The sequence below is a fragment of the Siniperca chuatsi genome, linkage group LG13 (assembly GCF_020085105.1).
Source record: "Siniperca chuatsi isolate FFG_IHB_CAS linkage group LG13, ASM2008510v1, whole genome shotgun sequence".
In the NCBI taxonomy this organism is placed as follows: domain Eukaryota; kingdom Metazoa; phylum Chordata; class Actinopteri; order Centrarchiformes; family Sinipercidae; genus Siniperca; species Siniperca chuatsi.
In genome coordinates, this window is record NC_058054.1 from 13965964 (window position 1) to 13986884 (window position 20921).

Sequence of the window (20921 nt, forward strand, 5' to 3'; positions counted from 1 at the left end):
ACCATATCTGAGTTACCAGATATACAAAAGATGCAGAATACACTAGGAGATGCCTGGAGATTGCATATGCATTGTTATCATTACAGAGATAACATGCAATTATTGTGGCTACATTATCAGGGGACTGCTGGCATGCATCTTTCGTGACAGCCTCACCACTGCAATTCAGTTGGATTACTTCCTATTCACATTCTAATGGTGCACATTCAAAACTTGCAGTGAAATGTGTCTATTATGATAACATTGAAGATGATGAAGAGTTTAAACTATGAACAACGGTTGATTGCGGCTCTGATTATTAAGCCTAATTAGATCATCAAATTCCCATGACATGTAGCAAAAGATTGCTTGTGGGTATCTCCACAGCTTGGAAATATTTTGAACACTTTCATATTTTATCACCAACACCAGAGTTCCAAACCCTCTTCAGGCAACCTGATGTGATTTCTGCAGCAAGCTTCTGCTGTGTCAAACATATTTCTTTATAAAAAGCTGTCTGTCCCACACCTTTCCCAGGGCTGTGCAGTCTGTCACCCAAACGGAGCGTGTCCATCTGTCCCTTCCCATTTACGCTCTGTTGTTCTCACCACGGCTGAGCCTGTCCTGTAACGTAGGGATGGCTGACAGCTGTTTGTTGATTCAATGCCATGGCTTATTTCCTCTGTCTGTTTGTTTTGATGTCAGCGGGTGAGTCGGCGTGCCTCTGTTTCAAGGCCCACTCCTGACATCAGGACACAGAAACCACAAAGTAGTTGGTCTTTTTCCGGCATGTCTGAGCAATTTGAGATGACCATCACAGTAACTGAACCCCTCGTACAAGACTGCCTGTATGAGTTTATCACAAGGGTGATCAAAATCACTTTTAACGTGGATGTTAAAATAGTTCAGGATTGGCTTAATTTATACAGCTTCAAAAAAGCTGTGTATGTAGTCACACACTTATCTGGTCCGTCATTTTTCAGTGAGTGTACTTGAGGAATGACACAAGACAAGCAGCTCTGAGGCTATACCTCGGCAGCTAAATGCTAAAGTCAACATGCTAACATGTTCACAATGACAATGCTAACATACAGATGTTTAGAAGGTATAATGTTTACCATATTCACTATCTTAGTTAGCATGCTAACAGTTGCTAATTAGCACACAAATACAAAATACAGCTGAGGCTGATGGGAATATCATTTGTTTAGCAGGTATAGTAATAAACCAAAGTATTGGACACATTTTGATGCTAATGATAGCGCTAGAAGTCAGGGTTTTATCAAAGTTATTCTTCCTGGGGGCACATCAATGGCTAACAAATTTCATGGTAATCCATCAAACATTTTCACTAAAATCCAAAAATGTTAACCTGCTGGTGGTGCTAGAGGGATCATTAATGTTAATAGGATTCATAGTGGGGGAACAATGAATATATGTATTTTGTGCCAATTTGTATTAGAAATGTTGAGATATTCCACTGGCTGAGTGAACATTTTTGACCTGCTGGTGGTGCTAGATGCAAAGTCAGGGGATCACCAAAGTAATTAAGATTCATCCTTTGGGGACTGTGAATGTCTGTCCAAAATGTCACAGCAATCCATCTAATAGTTGTTGAGGCATTTCAGTCTGGATCAAAGTGGTGGACCAACCGACCAACCTTGCCATCCACAGAGCCATGGGTTAGGGTTAGGGTGTGGTTAAAAGTAACACGCCTCATGGTGATTGTTTTGATATCTGAAAGATATGCAAATTATATGAATTATTTTGAGTTGCTTTCTCTTACTTTAAACTTTAAACCTACCCCCCCCCCCATTCTGTTATGTTCAGCTTTTCATTTTATAAGTCATCTCTGACATCAAGGACTAACAGAGCTCCCATATACTTTAAACATTTCAAAAAGGTGGAGGCCCAAGGTAACTAAAACTGCATGTGACTAGATTTTTTTATGACCGTTCTTGGGATCAGTACACTTGCTATCCAGTTTATTAAGTACACATTCTCATTTACACAAACAGCTTGCTCCTCCAGACAGTGAGTCATACTGTATATAAATAATGCATGAGTGTAAAGCATGCAAACAGGGTTGAGAGGTTACTGTTTGACTAAATGGTAGAATGGGCAGGAGGTGATCTAAGCAACTTTGAATGTGGTATGATGTTTGATCCCAGATGTGCTAATTCCGACATAAACACATTCACTATTCTGGGAAGTTCACTCACTACAGTGGCTTCAGTTTAGTCAGAATGGTGCCTTGAGCAAAAAATATGAACAAACAAACAAACAAAAAAAGCTTGCAGTTGGTGACAGGTTTGTGGACAAAAAAGCCTTGTTGCCGGGAGAGGTCACAGTAGAACGACAAGATTTGTTCAAGTTGACAGATGGCCCACAAAAATGCGAGTAACAGCTCAGTACCACAGTGATGTGCAGGAAAGCATCTTAAATCAGACAACTAGTCAAATCTTAAAATGGATGGACCACAGCAGCAAAACACCATGCCAGGTTCCAGCTCAAAATGAATGAGAAGAAGCCATGGTGGAGATGTCATCACCACTGCACAGCAGGAAGCGTTGCCTAGTCCAAAGGGATCAAGGTTTGCGTTGCAACATGGTCACGGCAGGGTGACAATTTAGCACAAACTGCATGAATTCATGGGTCCATCCTGTATGGAGGCTGTACAGGCTGCTACTAGTGGTGTTTCTATGTGCACTTTAGTGCCAACTGAGCATCATTCTAATGACACAGCATACCTAAACATTTTTGACAAAATGTCTTTTCATGTCCACAGCCTAACCTTTTTTTAGATGAATTCTTCCAGCAGTACAATGCGTCATATCATCCTAAGACAGTTTTGGAAACATCACAGTGTTGCCAGCTCGTTCCCCAGATCTCAACCCAATAAACCACCTTTGGTGTGAGGTGAGACTGAAGCAACAGCATGAATATTCCACAGAATTGTTTGTGTATTCAGACAGAACCGAAAAGGACTGTCAAGCACAGATATAGATGAGACTGTGCCTTAGTATAATGATTCGATCCTGCTGTAGTCAACTATAAAGCTTATACTTAAAGCTGCCTCATAAATCCTACACATTTCACAACATATACTGCATATATTGCATTTACAACAGGCTGAACTGTTTGCTTTTATAGAAATTAATTGCAATACTATGAAACCAATTAATTCTGCACTTTAAGGCCATTAATTGGGCATATTTGTACTAACAATTATGGTTGTAAAAGAGCATTTACTGGCCAGTTTGTTTTGGGTTGCATCAACACAAAGAGCTGTAATTAAACAGCTGTGGTTAGTGTGGTGACTATTTGAAAACCGTAAACATTGCCGGATGAAAAATGTCTTGCAATCACTCGCACTGTATTCCACACCCTATCATTCCTATTGCCATTAGGAGTCACTGAGCATTTGATCACATTTTTGGCATTCACCATAAAAAAAATTAAAAAAAATCAGAAACCGTGCTGCTCTACCTGCTATTCACAGCTCTTCTAAGACTATTCTAAGAATACAGTAACAGGTGTGACAGGTAGAGGCTTATTGTTACAGGAAATTTAGAATACCGCATAACTGGCATTTCTTCATTACACAGTACTATCATCAATCTGTTATAAATAACAGCTTTTGAGTTTTTTGTTAACAAACAGATTTCCTGAATAGGCCCGAAATAAATGATTCTCTATATTGTGAGGAAAAAAGAAAAAAAGTCTTTTGAACATACTCTAGCATTTTGACAAAGGCTTGGGAAAATTCAAGTGAACATGACTTGTCTTCCCCAATAAGCACAGCTAGTCTATCTTACACATTGAGGGCCCTGTGCTTCATGCGAGACGAAAAGTAGAGCCGATCCCTGAATAGCTGCACATCAGATTCATTGTGACTGACGTCCTCTGCATTTAGAGGAACATTCAATCAATCATGTGGTGGAAATGTAGTGTTTGCACTTCTTTAATGCTGGGTTGTTAATGTTCTCTATTATTTCACTCATTTCACTATGCGCAGGAAGAAGTCACATGTAATTGTAGCAGAACAACAAACCCTCAGGCTGCAAATGACCTCAGCTACATAGTTAATTTGATTTTAAAGTTTTATAATAGAGTAGAAGATCAGACTTGTTTGGGTTCTTTGCTGTATAGTGCTCTATCATGAAGAACACAATCTGACTATATGATTACAACCTACAGACTTAACCAATCACCTCTGCAAATAAGCACACTGAAATTTGTTTTTTACTGGTTTGGCCAGTCAGGATAGATGTCAGGACAGAACTCTTGAATAGTCCAATTTGCAAGCCACTTCTTTGAGAGACTGAAAGAGCAACAAGATGACTAAGAAGTTTACCTGTGGTCATAGATGGATTTCCTACTGAGTTCCTCTCCTCAGATGCAACGCTGTCCATCCTGTCCTGGTCTCATTGTCGCAGCAGATCCTGATGCCAGCAATGTTGGTGTATTATGCTGTAGATTTTCTCTGTGTCTTTCTTATATTTCTTTACCATGGAGCCATGGATACATTTGTACCATATACGCTAGTCCAGTCTGCTCTCAATCCTCCTGGAATACTTTCCACATCATCTCATCCATGATGCTTGCCATTGCACCTTGAGGAAGCACCAACTCCCTCACAAACTATTTGCTGAGCCCTTTTTGTTGAGAAAGGTGGACAGTTTTCTTTGTTTTCTTTGTTTAATTTATAGTTCCAATATCAATCAAAGACAAATTATTGTACTCAGCATTAGAATTAGGTTTATTTCTAAAAGACATGCAAATAATATGTTTATTTTGAATGTACAGTATTTATGTTAACATTGAAGAATGAAGTGAGGCCTTGTTGCTATGAGCAAGTTAAGAAAACAGTATATATTTGTTGTTAACCTTGTTAACTCTCCATTCTAGAGTTCAGACCTTATAGGCCAGTTTGAACTGGAAAGGTGGACTCTAATGCTATATATGTGAGTGGAATGGGAGAGAATGGACTGTTTTTTTTTTTTTTTTTTTTTTTGAAGAGCAGCACCAGAACAGTTTTGAGCTGTGTATGAAATACAAAATTTTCCCTCCATGTTTTTCTTTGTTTCATGTTTTTTGGAGACTGCAAATAAAAGTCTGCCTATTTTTCCAGCACACCTCGGTGCCAGCATGATGTTTTGTCTTCCTCACGTTTCACCGTGCTACCCTGTACGACACATCTCTTCCCATTTATAAACAAGCCCTTTTTCTTATCCTCCGTGTTGCTTGTCTTGAAGTAACCCGCCACCACCCCAGCTCCAACTTCCACTAGATACTTCAAGCCACTGTGGCAGGCTCTATTGCCCTCCTGCAGAGCGCTCAGCCAAGATCTGGACCAGGCTGGCCGTAGAGCTGTTAGCATTTTGATGAGTCTGCATTAAAACGTCTCTCACTAAAGTTTTTTTGCATTTTGTTTACGCATAGTGAAGCCTCTTCTAGTTGACTTGTTTTCATTGATTAACTGTATTTTTATTTAAATAAACTAACTAGTTTGCACATCTTGTTTTATTCAGTGTTTCCATGAAAAATACTATGCAGTAGGTACAGTGACATTACTGAGGGACAAGATGTGAAGCCATTTTGTGTACATTTTCATTTTACAACTCTCACCTGTATTATAAGCTCACTTTATATAACTGGAAACAGGAAAAAGTTACTGTTCTCCAATTTCCTCCTTCCTGTGTTCTAAATCATCCACTCTGTGAAGAGATAGGTCAATTACAGCAGATGAAGGCCTCTTAAGTGCAGCCAAAAAGATTGCTTTGATTTTGCTCCTCTCACAAATGGGCAGGGCTCTTTTGGATCCACCAACACTGCTGCAGAAAATATATGAAAACACATTGAGCTCAGTTTCATCCCAAAGTGGTGCAGAGTAGGCTATGACAGGGCAGATGGACAGAGACACAGAACAAATGGAAGCAGATATATAGTGTAAGGAAAGAAAAAAAATTCAGTACGACTTTACTGAAAAATGTATTCTTTACATTATGCAAATAACCCCTTTTCCTTCTTTACCATACAGCACATTGGACATATACAGTATAGTGCTATCTTAATGAAGTCATTACTTGCCCTAATTCTTCAAAGCCACTTGATTTATTGTCTCTTTTACATCTTTCCCCAGCAGGTTTAGTTTCTATTAATATGATAATATTATAGTATATATAATATTAATATGGATTTTAATGTTCTTTCTGTTGGTTACTGTCTTCTGGTCTGTGTCCTCGCAAGCACAAACTATAAGTTACACTGTTGCCTGCAACATAAGTACTTTGGTCTATGTCAGCAGCACAACTGTCTCATTCAGAACCGCTACAGATCTTTTGTTTAATGCTGGAGAAATGGTTCCACAACCCAAACATCAGTGAGTGTACATAGCGTTGGTTGTGCAAAATTCATGCTAATGACGTTCAAGTCATTCCAGTGCAGAACAAAATGTGCACGGATTGCTTAAAAGTGAAACATGAGCATGAGAGACATGAGCCAGTAATGCACTTCAGAAAGAGGGGTATGTTAAACTTTTATAAAAACAAAGAAATAATACAGACAGGTAGGCTGGTTTTCCAGAACATTTTTAATCAATGAGGAATGTAGTTGGTCTGGGGAAAACAGCATTTTCCTACTATGCACCTTGGGCATGTAATAATCTGCAAAAAGATCTCAAATTAGACACATTTATATCCATTGTTGAATTTAAGGCCATCATAAAGAATGTGGTGATGGAGGCATGTGGTTGTTTTTCTTGAGTGGCCACTGTTTTGAATAGCTGTTCTTCTGTTTTATTGTGGATTTTGTATTTCATGTTGTATATGTTGCTTTATGGCTGCTACGTTGGTCTCTCTTGTAAAAGAGATTTTTGATCTCAATGGGACTTCCTGGTAGAATAAAGGTAAAATAAAATAAACAAATTTTAAAAAAACATTTCAATTATACTGAGGAATATACAGCACAGATGAGTGCCAGTGCCATTGCCTGAGAATGTCATTGACTTGTGAAATGTCTCTGCCTAAATACAACAAGCAATGTAACACATTGGAGTTACATGAAGTATTTACTGTAGGTAGACAACTTGAAATTGCAAGGCTGTGCACTTTCAAGTTTTATTTCAAAATTCATGTTCAAAACAATCTCTGAGTCAACTTACTGTTTGATTAATACAACCTGGTAGTAAATGTAAACTTTAAAGATGTGTTCTGTTTTACACAGAATTACTACAATAAATTAGGTATTAACATGTTATTCAATGGCAGATTATTCCCCGCTGGTTCTGATTAGTAACAGGCCAACAAGGAGTTACAGTATGTATATTAAAACATTTCACTCTGAGCACAGTGAGCTTGTGTCTATTTAAGATAATCTATGTAGGTTTAAGTAGTTCTGGTATTGTTGCTGAACATTTGCAAGCTTTATTGATTCACTTCCCAGCCTGGGGAAAAACCTCAGTTTTTTATGTGATTTAAAATACCATATAATCCTATAATTTCACCTGGTCATTGCAGATGTAAACAAATTAATGACATGTAGTACACGATATGCTAAGCATAATTTGTAGCCACTGGCCATTGCTGTGCATGAAGAACAAAGAAAACCATGATGCACATATTGATTTCGCTGTAAAGTACACACTCAGAGAGAGTATTCAAACAAAAGGTCAAGAAAAATGAGATGGAACTTTTTTTATTATAATTCTGACATTCACCATTACGTTCAGAATCATGAACTGAATCCTTAGTCACCACTACTCCCTAGAGAGTTATGCAACGCTTTCACTTTATAAGTGCTTGTTGCTCAAGGACACTCTATTCCACTTACTTGTGAATTGAGGTAGTTATTATAGCTACAATTACAATATCATATACTACAATATGTCGGGTGGATAGCTCCAACTGGACAGGTATGAATACAAGGTGAGAGAAGCTCTTCTTTATATGTAAAGTTTAAAGGCAGAAGAAGACAGCACAAAGGGAAAAGAAGGATTATTTGGTGCCTGCTTAGCAAGACTGCTTTTTGGAACATAAATACAGAATAGGCTCTTCCCTTGATGAGGATAATTATACTGCTTTTTCTTCAATCAGCTTTCCAGCTCAGCATGGGACCCAGGAGTCTAACTTGGATACATTTTTCATAGCCTTTCAAAAGCATTCAGTTTCAGCCAGTAGGAAACTGACATGAGAGGAACAGGATACTTATCTAACCCAAATAAACAGCATCACTGTGCACAACCTAACAGGAGGATGCAGCACATTCAGTGCTGCAGCTCTCTGATATTGTTTTCCTGAAGTGACAGGATCCTCTACTCCTAACCATTATGCGCCATGGCAACATGTCTGTTTGCTTCATCCGTGATCCTTTTGCCTCTTCTCTCACTCTGCGTCTGTATCTCTCAACAAGTTCTCAAATTACCTCAGGAAAGAGTGAGTTTAGGCACTAGATGCTACTACAGCCAAACAGGAGAGGAGTAAAAAAAACACCTTAAAATACTCAAACTCTCTCTGGCACTGCCATAAATGCAGATGCCATTCAATAATTTCAAATTGGCATAGCCTTTTACTTTTTCCACCTCAGGAAAGTGGCTACGTGACAGCAGCTAGCCAGGCAGCTAACGTAATTTCAGTTGTTCATTGCGTTGAGTTGCTAATCTTACATTTGCGTTACTTTATCATTAATATCAGCAGCTAAACGAGACACTTCTAACATTAAGTTAGTCCTAACAGCCACTTTCTTGGATCAAATATTAAATTACTGTACTTGGTTTAAAATGTTCAGTTTGGTGATGTAGACTGAAACAATTCTGAAATACAAGATAGCGAAACAGTGATGTAAGATAGTCTGTAGCCTGTTCCACTAAAGCTGTGGCTCATGTGAACTGCTCTGCACTTGAGTGCTTTTATTTTCAACAGTTAACAACAGCCAATAATGACGCTTTTGCTCTCCACTAAAAAGATAAATAAAAAAAAATAAAATAAAATTGTCTCAGCATTCCAAAAATACCCATTTGAGTGTTTTGTTGATCTTTCACCCCCATTCATATGACAAAGACCGTGGAACATTGAGAAAACGTTGATACAAAAAAGGTAATTACAACTCAATACAAACATTTCATTTTTAAAAATCTATTTAACTATCTTATTACAGCTTGGTCAGATGTGTAGATTTTTTTAAGTAACAAGCACAATGATAAATGCATGCTATTGTTCAGGGTTGGATGGATTATAGCAACTTTAACAAATACACTGTGGGTAAAAAAAATTATTTGCACATTAATTGTCCATACACTTTGTACTGTACATAACATGTCTTCAAACACAAGTTTTTCCTTCAGCTCTCATTTACTCATCTAAGCAAGTCATGTGTCTTACATAGGGCACATCTCATCATACACAAACATGCTATCCTGATTGTTTAAAAGAACTTCCCCACTTTTTTACTGTGTGAAGTGTGGTCCATTTCATTTTCTTGTAACCTAATAAACGAAATAGAAAACTGATTTGTCAGATCACTGCACACAATTACTCTCATTTGTTTTGACATCATTCCTTGTACTATGTAACTATGTATAGAATTGAGTGTTGCCATAATGTGTTGCCATGTGGGAAGAGTCATGAAGCCAGAGGCTAACATCCAAGCCAGTCAAAGTCAGAGCCATGTTTGCCCTTCACATGCACCCCCAATACACACATCAACAAGCCTACAGTACATTTTCAGCCACTGACTTTCATTGCAAATGACTGTTCTCTGAATGTTTCCAGGCTAAGTACATTCCTCACAGAAAAAGGGTTTTATATCATGTATTTTACAGATTTATTCAAAGTAATGAAAGCTGTGATCTATATGCTCATCATCTCCTCCCTATTTTTGCCTGAGAAGCAGGTTTTAGCCCATAAATTTGGGTCTATATACAGTAGCTTGTGCCTATGGTGCATGAAGAAGAGGGTTTACTCCTACAGGGACCGGCCTTTGGCAGGCTCACTAATGGGATATGGTCCACAGCTCCACCTGTTCCAATGAATTTCTCTCCTTGGATCAGCTAGACAGCATCACTTGAGAGCCTGCAATAGGGAGGTAATGGGGAGGTAGTGGCTTGAGAGACAGCGACGATCATCCCTGATTTCACGGATATTATTCCAGCAGCCATTTAAAAATCAAACATTACCCCTACTCTCTTTTGGGGGGGGGGGGCAAGAAGTTGAAAAATGACAAAAGGCTTCAAGGACAAGAACCAAGCAAAAGAGCCCTGACAGCCCAACTTGTCGTGGTTTTCCAGAGGATGCGGTGGTGTCAAATATGATTATTTTTTTTTGACCACAACAGAGTGACAGTGTGGAAAATTCCTCTGGCTACTCTATTCCAAAAGGATATCTCTGCACATTAAGTAACCTATATTATGCATAAACAGTGTTTGACAGGTAATTATTTTAGACAGAATGGAAAGGAAAAGTTGCATGCATGCAAGCGCAAAGGCCAAGTCAAGTCTGCATGCAGTGTGCCTTTCACCCCCGCTTGATGCTCATTTAAAATATAGATCATTTTTATTTCAACACTGAGTCTCACTCATCTTTTCAAATACACTGTGCGTTCATGGCAGTATACACGGTTTAGTGTAAATCCATCTTGATAATTGTCATCTGCTGAGTAGAGGGTGGACAGAGTGAAACATGGTCATGCACCACCTAACATGTTTTAAGAAGAAAAGTGAATATGTGCTCTTTTGAGCAATGATATTGCAGAATGTAGTGACAAGGAGGACATAATCTAGAGAATGGGATCATTAAAATGTACATTAATATTGAAAGGGACAGTCAATCTAGTCCTGTCTTATCCTTCACCATATTTATCGTCTTCTTACCTAATCACTCTACATTTATGGCTCCTTTCATTCATTCGCATATTGATTTTGTGTGTGTTTTTGTTTGTGGGTGTGTGTGTGTGTGTGTGTGTGTGTCTGTGTATGTGTGTGTTACCCCGGGGTGCTTGTTTGCTAATAGAGTTCTTTAGTCACAGATCTGTGTGACAGGTGGCCCTGCTGGCCTCTAGTGTGTGCTCAGTACAAGTGCTCTCCTGGGTGAGAAGCTGTCACATCCACTTACACGAGGGAACAATTCCTCAGTCCCCCTTTCTTTAAACACAACCACCTTCCACCTTCTTCCAGAGACAGACCACTTTTACAGTTTCACCATTTCAAATTCACAATGCAACCTGCCCCATCTCACAGCAGCATGCAAACACATACAGCATAGCCTACTGTGTGCACTAATATCCCCAACAAAATATCAATACCTTGTAAAGTTCATTGTGGAGTCTTCTACTGGAGAGTATTGAAATATGCTGGAAAAATAACTGGCACAGATGCATGTCTACATGCTGGTGCCTGGAGGATATTTTAGCTTTCACTTTTGACCATAAATACACACACACATACCAAGTAGCCTGCAATACACTATGTGTGTGTCTATGTTGGAGAAAACTGTGCGAAGACCTTTTTGTGCTACGGTCAGAGCTGTCTTAGCAGAGGAAACTGCTTTATACTTGGCAGTTGAACCATGTGGGGAAGAAAATGTCATTTTTGTTCTGCATCAACTATATGTCACCATAGGGAAATATTCCTCCTATGCATGCTCTCCGAAACACTCACCGTGGGCTACCAATTATGCAGTTTGAACTCAGGCATAAAGGAGAAAAGAGGCATCTGAATTAATGAGTTACTGCAGCTGTATATACGTTACATGATTAAATACAAGAAAATATTTTGTTGCAATAAAGATATTTCAGATGAGGTAGTATGTCTTCTGATTAATAGCCATATTGAAGGTTCTCAGGTAATGTGCAATGATACTGGGGATTATACAGCTGATTAAATTGTGATTCTAAGGCTTATTCATCCTCTACTAGTGTCAAGCAGACAATTTATTTTTTCTGGGACCTGATATTTTTACCATTGTTTAGATTAGGTTAAAGGAATATTTTGACATTTTGGGAAATACACTTATTTGCATGCTGAGAGTTAGATTAGAAGATTGATACCACTCTCATGTCTCTACAGTACAGTAAATATGAGCAGCCTTTTAGCTTAGCTTAGCACAAAGACTGGAAATGGGTAAACAGCTGGCCTGGCTTAGTCCAAAGGTAACAAAATTTGCAGCACCTCTGAAACTCAGGAATTAATACATTATATGTTGTTTGTTTAATCTGTACAAAAACAGAAGTGCAAAAGTAATGTGTGTTATGGGCCTTTATGTGCCAGATTATTTCTTGGCTGTTGTAATTTCAAACAACAACGACTGTAGGTTACTGCGCCTGACCAAGAAATAGTCCAGCACATAACCCCTACATAAGGGTACGGTCACACATGCGCGAATGCAGGTGAGTGACCATCGTCTGTTGAGGTGAAATTTGTATCTTGTCGTGCTGAATGTGGGCAGTGCAGGACGTGGGTCAACCACACACACTTCTTTGCTATTGGCTGAGGCTGCAACTTTGCCAGTCAAAGTTCACCAAAGTTGAACTCCACATGAAGCGAAGATGCGAATTTGCTTTGCCACTGGATCCTAATGTTTTATTCGCCCCTTGGCTCGCATAGAATGGAAGTGAACGGGAGGCGAATATTCGCTAATTTCGCCCTTGTGTGACCGTGCCCTAACACTGCTACATGTTGTTGTAGGCAGGTTTTGTTACCTGGTTTGGGATTTGTTGGGTCTCTGTAATTAATATTATAAAGAGTAACGGTCTAGACCAGCTCTATAGGAAAAGTGCAATGAGATAACTTCTGTTATGAAGTTATCGTGTCCAGTCTTTACACTAAGTTAAACTAACAAGCTACTGGCTTTAGCGTCATTTACCTTACAGACATGAGTATCGATCTTCTAATCTAACTCTCAGCCAGAAAGCGGATAAGCGTATTTCCCAAAATGTAAAACTATTACTTTAATGTAGCCTGTATCTTATTGAAAAGTGGCGGCCTTGAATGTATTATCTGGATAGCAAAAGGAAAAGTTGCTTTATTAAAATTGAATGCCTCCCAGTTACCTAACAATGTCCCAAACCAACAACTTGTTAGATTAACACTGAACTGACTTTAAAGCTACCATGCAGGGTTTGGAGTTGAATGTACAGTAGGGTTAAAGACTAAAACTTATTAAGCTAGTCTGCTATGCTAAACTAATACTGTTACCACATGGATCCACACCAATGATACTCCTCAAGCCATTATTTTATGCATTAAGCCATTACAGTATTTGTGTACAGACAAAGGTAATCTGAAGTAGCCGAAGCTGAGATTTTGACACAGCTGCAAAGCCTCTGTAATTTTATAAGCATGCTATTTTTTTTTACTAAGCCATCATCCTGTTAATAGAGGGATAAGTCTGGTAGAAATATGAATAGCTTCAGAAACCTGGCAGGGAGCTCATACTCTGACAGTACATCCACCATTAAGTTAATATTATATAATGCCACTAGAGCTGTCACTCAGAATGTAAAACTGGGGGTCTGTGTGGAATCTGTAGGTGGCAGAGGTCTCTGTTTTTCAAAGCACACTGGCACCATCCTGAGGCACCACACAGCACCTGCATCATTTTAAGAAATATCAGCAGGGTTATTCTTCAGCCATCTTGTAGTGAGAAAGTGGGGAAAATACTCTAATATGTAAAAGGAAACTAATTAAAAGACCTCATTCGTGTTACACTCATTGTTTATGTTTGTATCATATTTGTGTTTGTATCATATTTGAACATAGTCCACTGTTATTCCATTTATATTGACAGTGTATGTATGTGGGATTTTTAACCCACTCTTTTTTTATCATATACAAAAAAAATATTTCTACAGCCTATGCCAAGGTATTCATAATATATATATAGTAAATCATTTCAAAACTGTTTCTCATGTATCATGTTTTAAGAAGAATTATGTTGTTCTCTCTCATGATAATTAGTCTTTATGGGGACAGTTCACGCCAAAATCAAAAATACATATTTTTCCTCTTACCTGCAGTGCTATTTATCCATCTAGATTGTTTTGGCGTGAGTTTTGGAGATATCGGCCGTAGAGATGTCTGCTTTTTTCGAATATAATGGGACTGTATGGCACTCTGCTTGTGGTGCTCAAATAAATCTGAAAAACTCAACAGCAGTGTCTCTTTTCAGAAATTGTGACCCGGTTACTCGAGATATTCCACAGATTTGTTGTGAGCAGTTTCATGTAGGAACTATTTTCTTTCAACCGATAGTTCCTACGTGAAACTGCTTTCAACAGATGACAACAGCTGTCCCTTTAATCCTCATTTTAACGCATTCTTCTTGACAGTTATTGTATCATCCAGGAAAACAATAATACACATTAGATAATAAACACTAACAATATTACTAATAGATGTGTTGAGGGGCTTGTATTTTTCTTGACCTGGGGCTAAATCCATACTGTAAACAATGCATGCTCACAGAAACCCTGCATACTCCATTTACTTCACATAAACTAGTATTTCTTTAAAAAAGTAACATGCGGTACACTATCAGGCATACTGCAAACCATGTGTACGGGTTTCTAGAATGTGCCAAGTGTTATACTGAAATAAAAAATAAGGTGAGAGACAGATTCTGATATGCTACATTATTCTGTTAGATTGTCAGCCAGTTTTACAGTGCCTGTATAATGTTAATACATTTTTGCACATCATACGCCTATTTATAATATCCCAGTTAAACATTTATGTATAGTTGGACTTTATTTTAAATGGGTATTTCAGAGATGTATACTGCACTTTCATAAAGTTGGGGGGCTTCATGGAAGACAAATGGTCAAAACTGATTTAGCAGAGGCCAAGATATCCTTGATTTTAAGTCCTCTAGTATGGGTCAAGTTCTAAAAACACAGGATCCTACACTTCCCATAATGCAACTAGTTAGCATCTTTCATTAGACTTGCCCTGCCTGGTAAATGCCCGCATCTTTCAAACTTAACATTGTATGCAGGCTCTCTGTTAAATTTTAAGCCCGAACTGAGCCCAACATAACCCTGATCATGTCATCAGGGTTATTTTCTCAGACTTTTAAGAGAGCCCTCCAGAGCTATGAAAGTTTTCACAGACTAACTAGTACGCCCGTAGCCTGGCATCGCTTGACTAAGTTGCAAATGCGTATTAGAACCTCTCAGTTCATTTTCGATTTCCAAGGGGCGTTATCAGCGGGCGCAGACCAAAATGCCTCTGGACGCAATTGGAAAGACCTACAACGGAAGAGCAACGAAACGTGCTGAGCGACACATACAAGTTCGGGAGGTGCTTGGTCCATTTTCAAGCAGGAAAAAAATGGGGACCTGGTCACAAACTTTCTCAAATTGCAGCTAAACAGTACACTAAAATGTGTTTCTGAAAACATTTGAGACGGGAAATAGGCAATGCAGTAACAGAATCTTGATTCTTGATTCATAATTGATTCCTAGTTTGACAGTTTGATCTGAGTTTCGTGAGCCAGGTTCCTTGCGTTATAACAACCAATCAGAGCAGCAAAACGTGTGACTTTAAATCTGGACTGGTAACGCTACTCTGTTAGTCATTGTATCAAACCTGCCCCATATTAGATAAACAGCTGTGATTGGACCGACTGAATCCAAAACTGTTTAAAAGAGAGAAGGTCCAGATCACGGCAGATTCGTCTGATTCCCAGGCTAGCACACCCCATGATGAGTGAATTGATCTTTGTGTGTAAAATCGGTGGAATGCCCTTTTAACAAACAGATTTTGTGTGGTCAATTTTCTTACTCTTTATATTTAGTTTGCCTTTGGTGATTTCTGTTGTTTCATCAATGGCTTGATTGTCCGGGGCCTGAGACATCTGTTGCCCCGTGGGCGGTTCATAGTTTCATTCTGTCGCCGGCCTTGCTGCTCTTTTAGACCACCAGGCGGCTCTACATTCTGTCAACAAGGTGGTAGATGAAATGAGCAAGTGATATGTTTCTGTTTGTCGGCCCAACTCCAACGTCAGTCTATTTTTGGAAAATGGAGAGCAATAAAATGTTGCCAGGACTGAGCTGGTGAGTGAGTGGCCATTTAAGAGTGGATGGGTGTGCAGAGTGCAATGAAAAGGACATGCTTGGCACTGAGGCTCAAGAGGCAATGTTCAATGTCTCTCCACCAGAGGCTACTTTATTATTGAAAGTACAATAACAAAGGGCTGCATCAATGAGTACTATTCATAGTGAATCAAAATATTTGATTTAATTGGTGGGAACAGGAGCAATCAGAGAAGCCTTTTTTTAATTTGTAAAATGTGCTCTACTCCTGTCTTGATAGGGGAACTCAGTGGAAGATTTTATATCAAAATACAAAAAGGGGAAGAACCTTTTTAATGGAAAACAGACAAAAACCTTTATCACTGAAAATACATTGTCTAAAGTGCATGGCCTTTTTTATTGTTCTACAGCCTCTGCTGATTTTCATCTTTCCAACCAGCTTGAATAGTCCTTGTTCTGTGTAACAAGTGCTTCAGTGTTTCCCATTTTACTTATATATAAACCCCTTATACAAGACATAACCAAAATCACTTGACAGCATCAATAAGTGGTGCTCTGTAGTGTCTGAGGTTTGTGGTTCTACTCTCAAACAAGAAGCAGAGAGTGAGGATGACACTAAAGGGTGTTTGGTGTTTCCTCTATCTGCTGGCCTTTGTAATTTGAGAACTAGTGTGACATTTCAAACTCAAAGTTGGTGAAGGCAGCGGAATAAAGGGAGTGACTTTGGTGGAGTGCTACCTCTCAACACATCTAGTGTAAATAATGACTCTGTTCCTGCTTGGCTTTGATGCCTTAAAGATATGTTGTACAATGACAAATATAAAGTTTTCAGATGTAACTTGCACTCTGATAAGGACAATGTGCTGTAAAGTAAAACATTAATTACCTGTGATATGTGGCATGAATATTCTGTAGTATAAATATTGTTAATATGGTCAGTTGACATTAAAGATGTTGATTTTGTGGTGATTTATTGTGATTCAAGCTTCTGAATGATCATTATCTTGATTCAACCACACAACTCTTGTTTCTGTATTGTCACATTTGCACATTATTCGCACTGATTTGTTCATAATTCATTGGGTGACCTAGGCCTAAACAAGAGCATCTTGACATCTGGATCAATATTCATAGTGAGGCAAGCTCTATAGCTCATAACAATAACATATTGATCATATCGGTCAGTGAAGGAGTTGTCAGTGGAAGTCTTGGTGGGTTTCTCTCTCTCTCACACACTGTAAATCTACAATAAGTGTAGTACCAGTGTTCTCCTCCTCAACAATGAATAGTGGCAATGCAAACTGATGGTTGTGCTATTTAGACATCCAGATATCTTGAGTTCAGCCATATTAGTGAGATAGTTAAATCTCTCCACTGGCAGCACTGACAGCAGATTGTAAACTCAAACTGAACCCAATGGACTAACACCTTGTGGAAGAGTTGGTTTCTAATCAAAAATTCAGTTTGAATGCTTTCCCCGTAAATATTTTCTTTTCCTTCTAATGCTGATGCTAGCAGACATCCTATTTCTTTAGCTTTGGGAGTTGAGGCTGATGGTTTGCAGCATCTGCAGTAGGCTCCTGTGGGTTTCAACATGACAGCTTGTCTCATGAAGGCTTGGTAATGAGAGACTGTGTTCATTCTGTCTACATGTGTCAGAATGACACATACACAAGTGTTTTTGGAGCTTGTGTACACTGTGGTTTTCCTTAAGCATCGCTTGACAACCAAACACAAACCAAACAAAATTCAGCTATTTATCTACACCATCTATTTGTTTAAGTTATGATAGGCAGCTTCTAAAGTGTCTTTGCTGTAGGCTTATGGCACGCATGTGACAAACGTGTAGTAAAAATGCCAAGCAACAATTTACTGTATTTGGGCTCTATTTTCACAGTCCCAGTTTTGCGGTTACAAAACTGGTTCTAGGTTAAAGGTAATGGAAGCAATAATAGTGAAGCTGAATATAGCAGTTTCAGAGCTCTGCAACTGGAGAACCAAGACATTTTAAAGGCCAATTGTATTAATTTAAACTTGCATTAATTGATTTTTGACCACTTGGCGGAGGCAGATGAAAATCCAACCTAATCTAAGATACTGTGCATTCATAGACATTGAAAGCCCTTCTTCATGTTTTTTCACGTTTTTTATTTGACATCAACCCCCATCTAACCATTATTAATGCATCATTTAAAACATGACAGTCCACCAAAAAAAGCTAGAAAAGTGCCTTTTTATTTTCTCTGTGCTTCAACATGGATTTCAAAATGTGCATGGCCTTGAGGCTGCCTTGCAATAAAGGCTTGAGATTGTGTGGCAGTGTTCACTCAGTGGCAGCTCTGTGTCCTTCTTTGACCTAACAGGCAGAAAGCCTTTTAATTAGTCAAGACTCTCAGATTGTTACGGAGCCCCTAAAGATCATGGCGTGAATTTTTTTGAGGACTATTTTTGCATTCCCTCGCAATAAATTTTGCGTTCTCTCACAATACTTTTCTTCTTTCATTCCTTCTAAGCCATGTCTATTTGTGATGGAAGGTAGTGAAGAGATTCTCAAGTTAATGCACTTAGCATTGTTTATGGACACCTAAGTACCAACGTACACTTACTTACTTGTACTTTACTTATGTATTTCCATTTTATGCTTTCTACTTCTACTTTTACTTTTCTCCTCTACAATTCAGAGGGAAATATTGTCCTTTTCACTCCACTACATTTATTTGACAGCTTAAGTTAGTAGTTACTTTTCAGATTAAACTTTTACATAAAAAAGATATGATCAGTTTATAAAATACAGTATGTTGTTAAAGATTAAACTAGTGGTTCTAGTGTGTCTCTTTGGGACTCCTTGTCAAGTTTCAGATGTCTATTAGTTGTTAGCAGTTCCACTAAAAAGAGATTCTCCCTCTAAACTTCTCACATGGTATCATTTTAATAACTGTTTGAGGCCCAAAGAAGTAAAACTCTCTAATATTTCACAAAAAAGAAAAGATCTGAGAAAAGTCTGAAAAGTGGATGTAGCAGAACGTTGTTTGTTCTTCATTCCAACCCCATAATCATCTCACAACCCCTCAGATTTATCTTGTGACTCTTTGGAAGGGCCCTGACCCCCAGGTGGGAACCACTGGACTAAACTACCAAAGTGTATATAAATTTGTTTGTATAACTTATTGGAGTATTTTTACATTGTAGTACTGGTACTTTTACTTAAGTAAAGGATCTGAATACTTCTTTCATCACTTCTCATCAGGCGGTATGTTTATTTAAATTTAAGAAAGCCAGTCCCTCCCCATCACACACTACTGCTCCAAATGTGTATTTGTTTCTTAGGAAAAAACATGGACTTACAGTCACCAGTTGTGACATGTACAGTTTTAGAAATAAAGATCAATCACAGAATGTGTCAAACTAGAAGGTTAGAAGCTCACATTCCTTGGTGGGATGTAACAAGAAGCCAGATGTTCTATGATACTGTCTATGAGACTGCCTGTGGATACTGTCTGAAAGCCCTGGAAACTACAGTATCAGTATTTACTCACACTGGTCCTCCCACAACACAGAACAATTTGTTCCCCTCTAATGTGCTTGCTCTCTGCTGAAATCAAAAAGGCAAAGATGTACACCGACTCACTCAACAGTGCTTAGTTGCTGTGAAAGCAAGATATTTATGATCTTTGCTTGCTGGGCGATAGATCACGAACTGATCTTGAGAACAGGGACAACGTCGGTGAGAATGATTTTTCCAGGAAGAGCAAGGGCCAAATTGCCCTCTCAGTGGACTGAAATGAAGACATGACATACTGAGATAGACAGGTCATCTTTCAGTTTAAAATGACTGCAATGCAAGTCTGTCTGACAGGATATTAAAAACTTGCCACTGTGCATGTTTGTCACATCTTGTAAAATATGCAACACAAGGGTGAAACTCACACTGTGTGTGTGTGTGTGTGTGTTAGAAAGTGAGTCCAGTTGCTTGTTTGCCATTTTCCCACTGAGTGATCACGCTGAAATGTCGCTGTGTTCAGAGTGGTTGGAGTTCTGCTGACAGCTTTTATATATCTGAAGCCCTCCATGTGTTGTCTTAATGTTTATTTACATATTTTTATATTTTTCTTTGGCCCTGTAACAGCATTAGCAATGGAAAAATCTTATCAAGCCACTGAATCTCTTTGAAGTCAAAATTAATGAGTGAGACAGAGAGAGAGACAGAAATGTCTTAAAATTAAATCCCCAGCAGGTGATGATAACTTGTGCTGAAGATGATGTGATTTTCCCATATAGGCCCCTCATGACATGAGGTATGGAGGTCACATGACAGGAGTATGGAGTGCTATCCTGGCTGAGTAATATATCAGGTGAATACCATGACTGAGAATCCAAATGATACTTGATACTTTAAAGTTAATTTTCCTTAGATGCAATTGGTTCTGCTTCCCTTTATGTTGCAGTTCCTAATATTACACCTCAGATAAATTCCACCAGGGATATTTTCTTTAACTTTGTATCAAGCTAAAACATTTCCTGTCCTGCATATCAGGAACACGATGGGGACTGCAAGACTACAGTCCAGAAAGACACTGGACAGAGGACAATGTTATCTGTTCTATGTAGTCCTGTGATTATAGGCAGAGCCCCCTAAGCCATCCATAGTTGTATCTGTGCACTTAAAGATTGCATGTTAATATTCCGCAAATTAGGTTTAGCCTCCCCAAACCCATGATGGCTGCCACTATCAAAGGGCACAATGGTGTGTTGCTGACCCTTGAAGCAACAGTTTTTTAAGTGTGTATGTTCAAAAACCAATACACATTTTCCTTTTTTAAGGTTAAAAAACATGACTTGAATAAAAGAAAGATACACTGGCTTTTAGCCCTACATTTCTACCATAGCAATGATGCTTTTTGCTCAAGTTAGGCCAA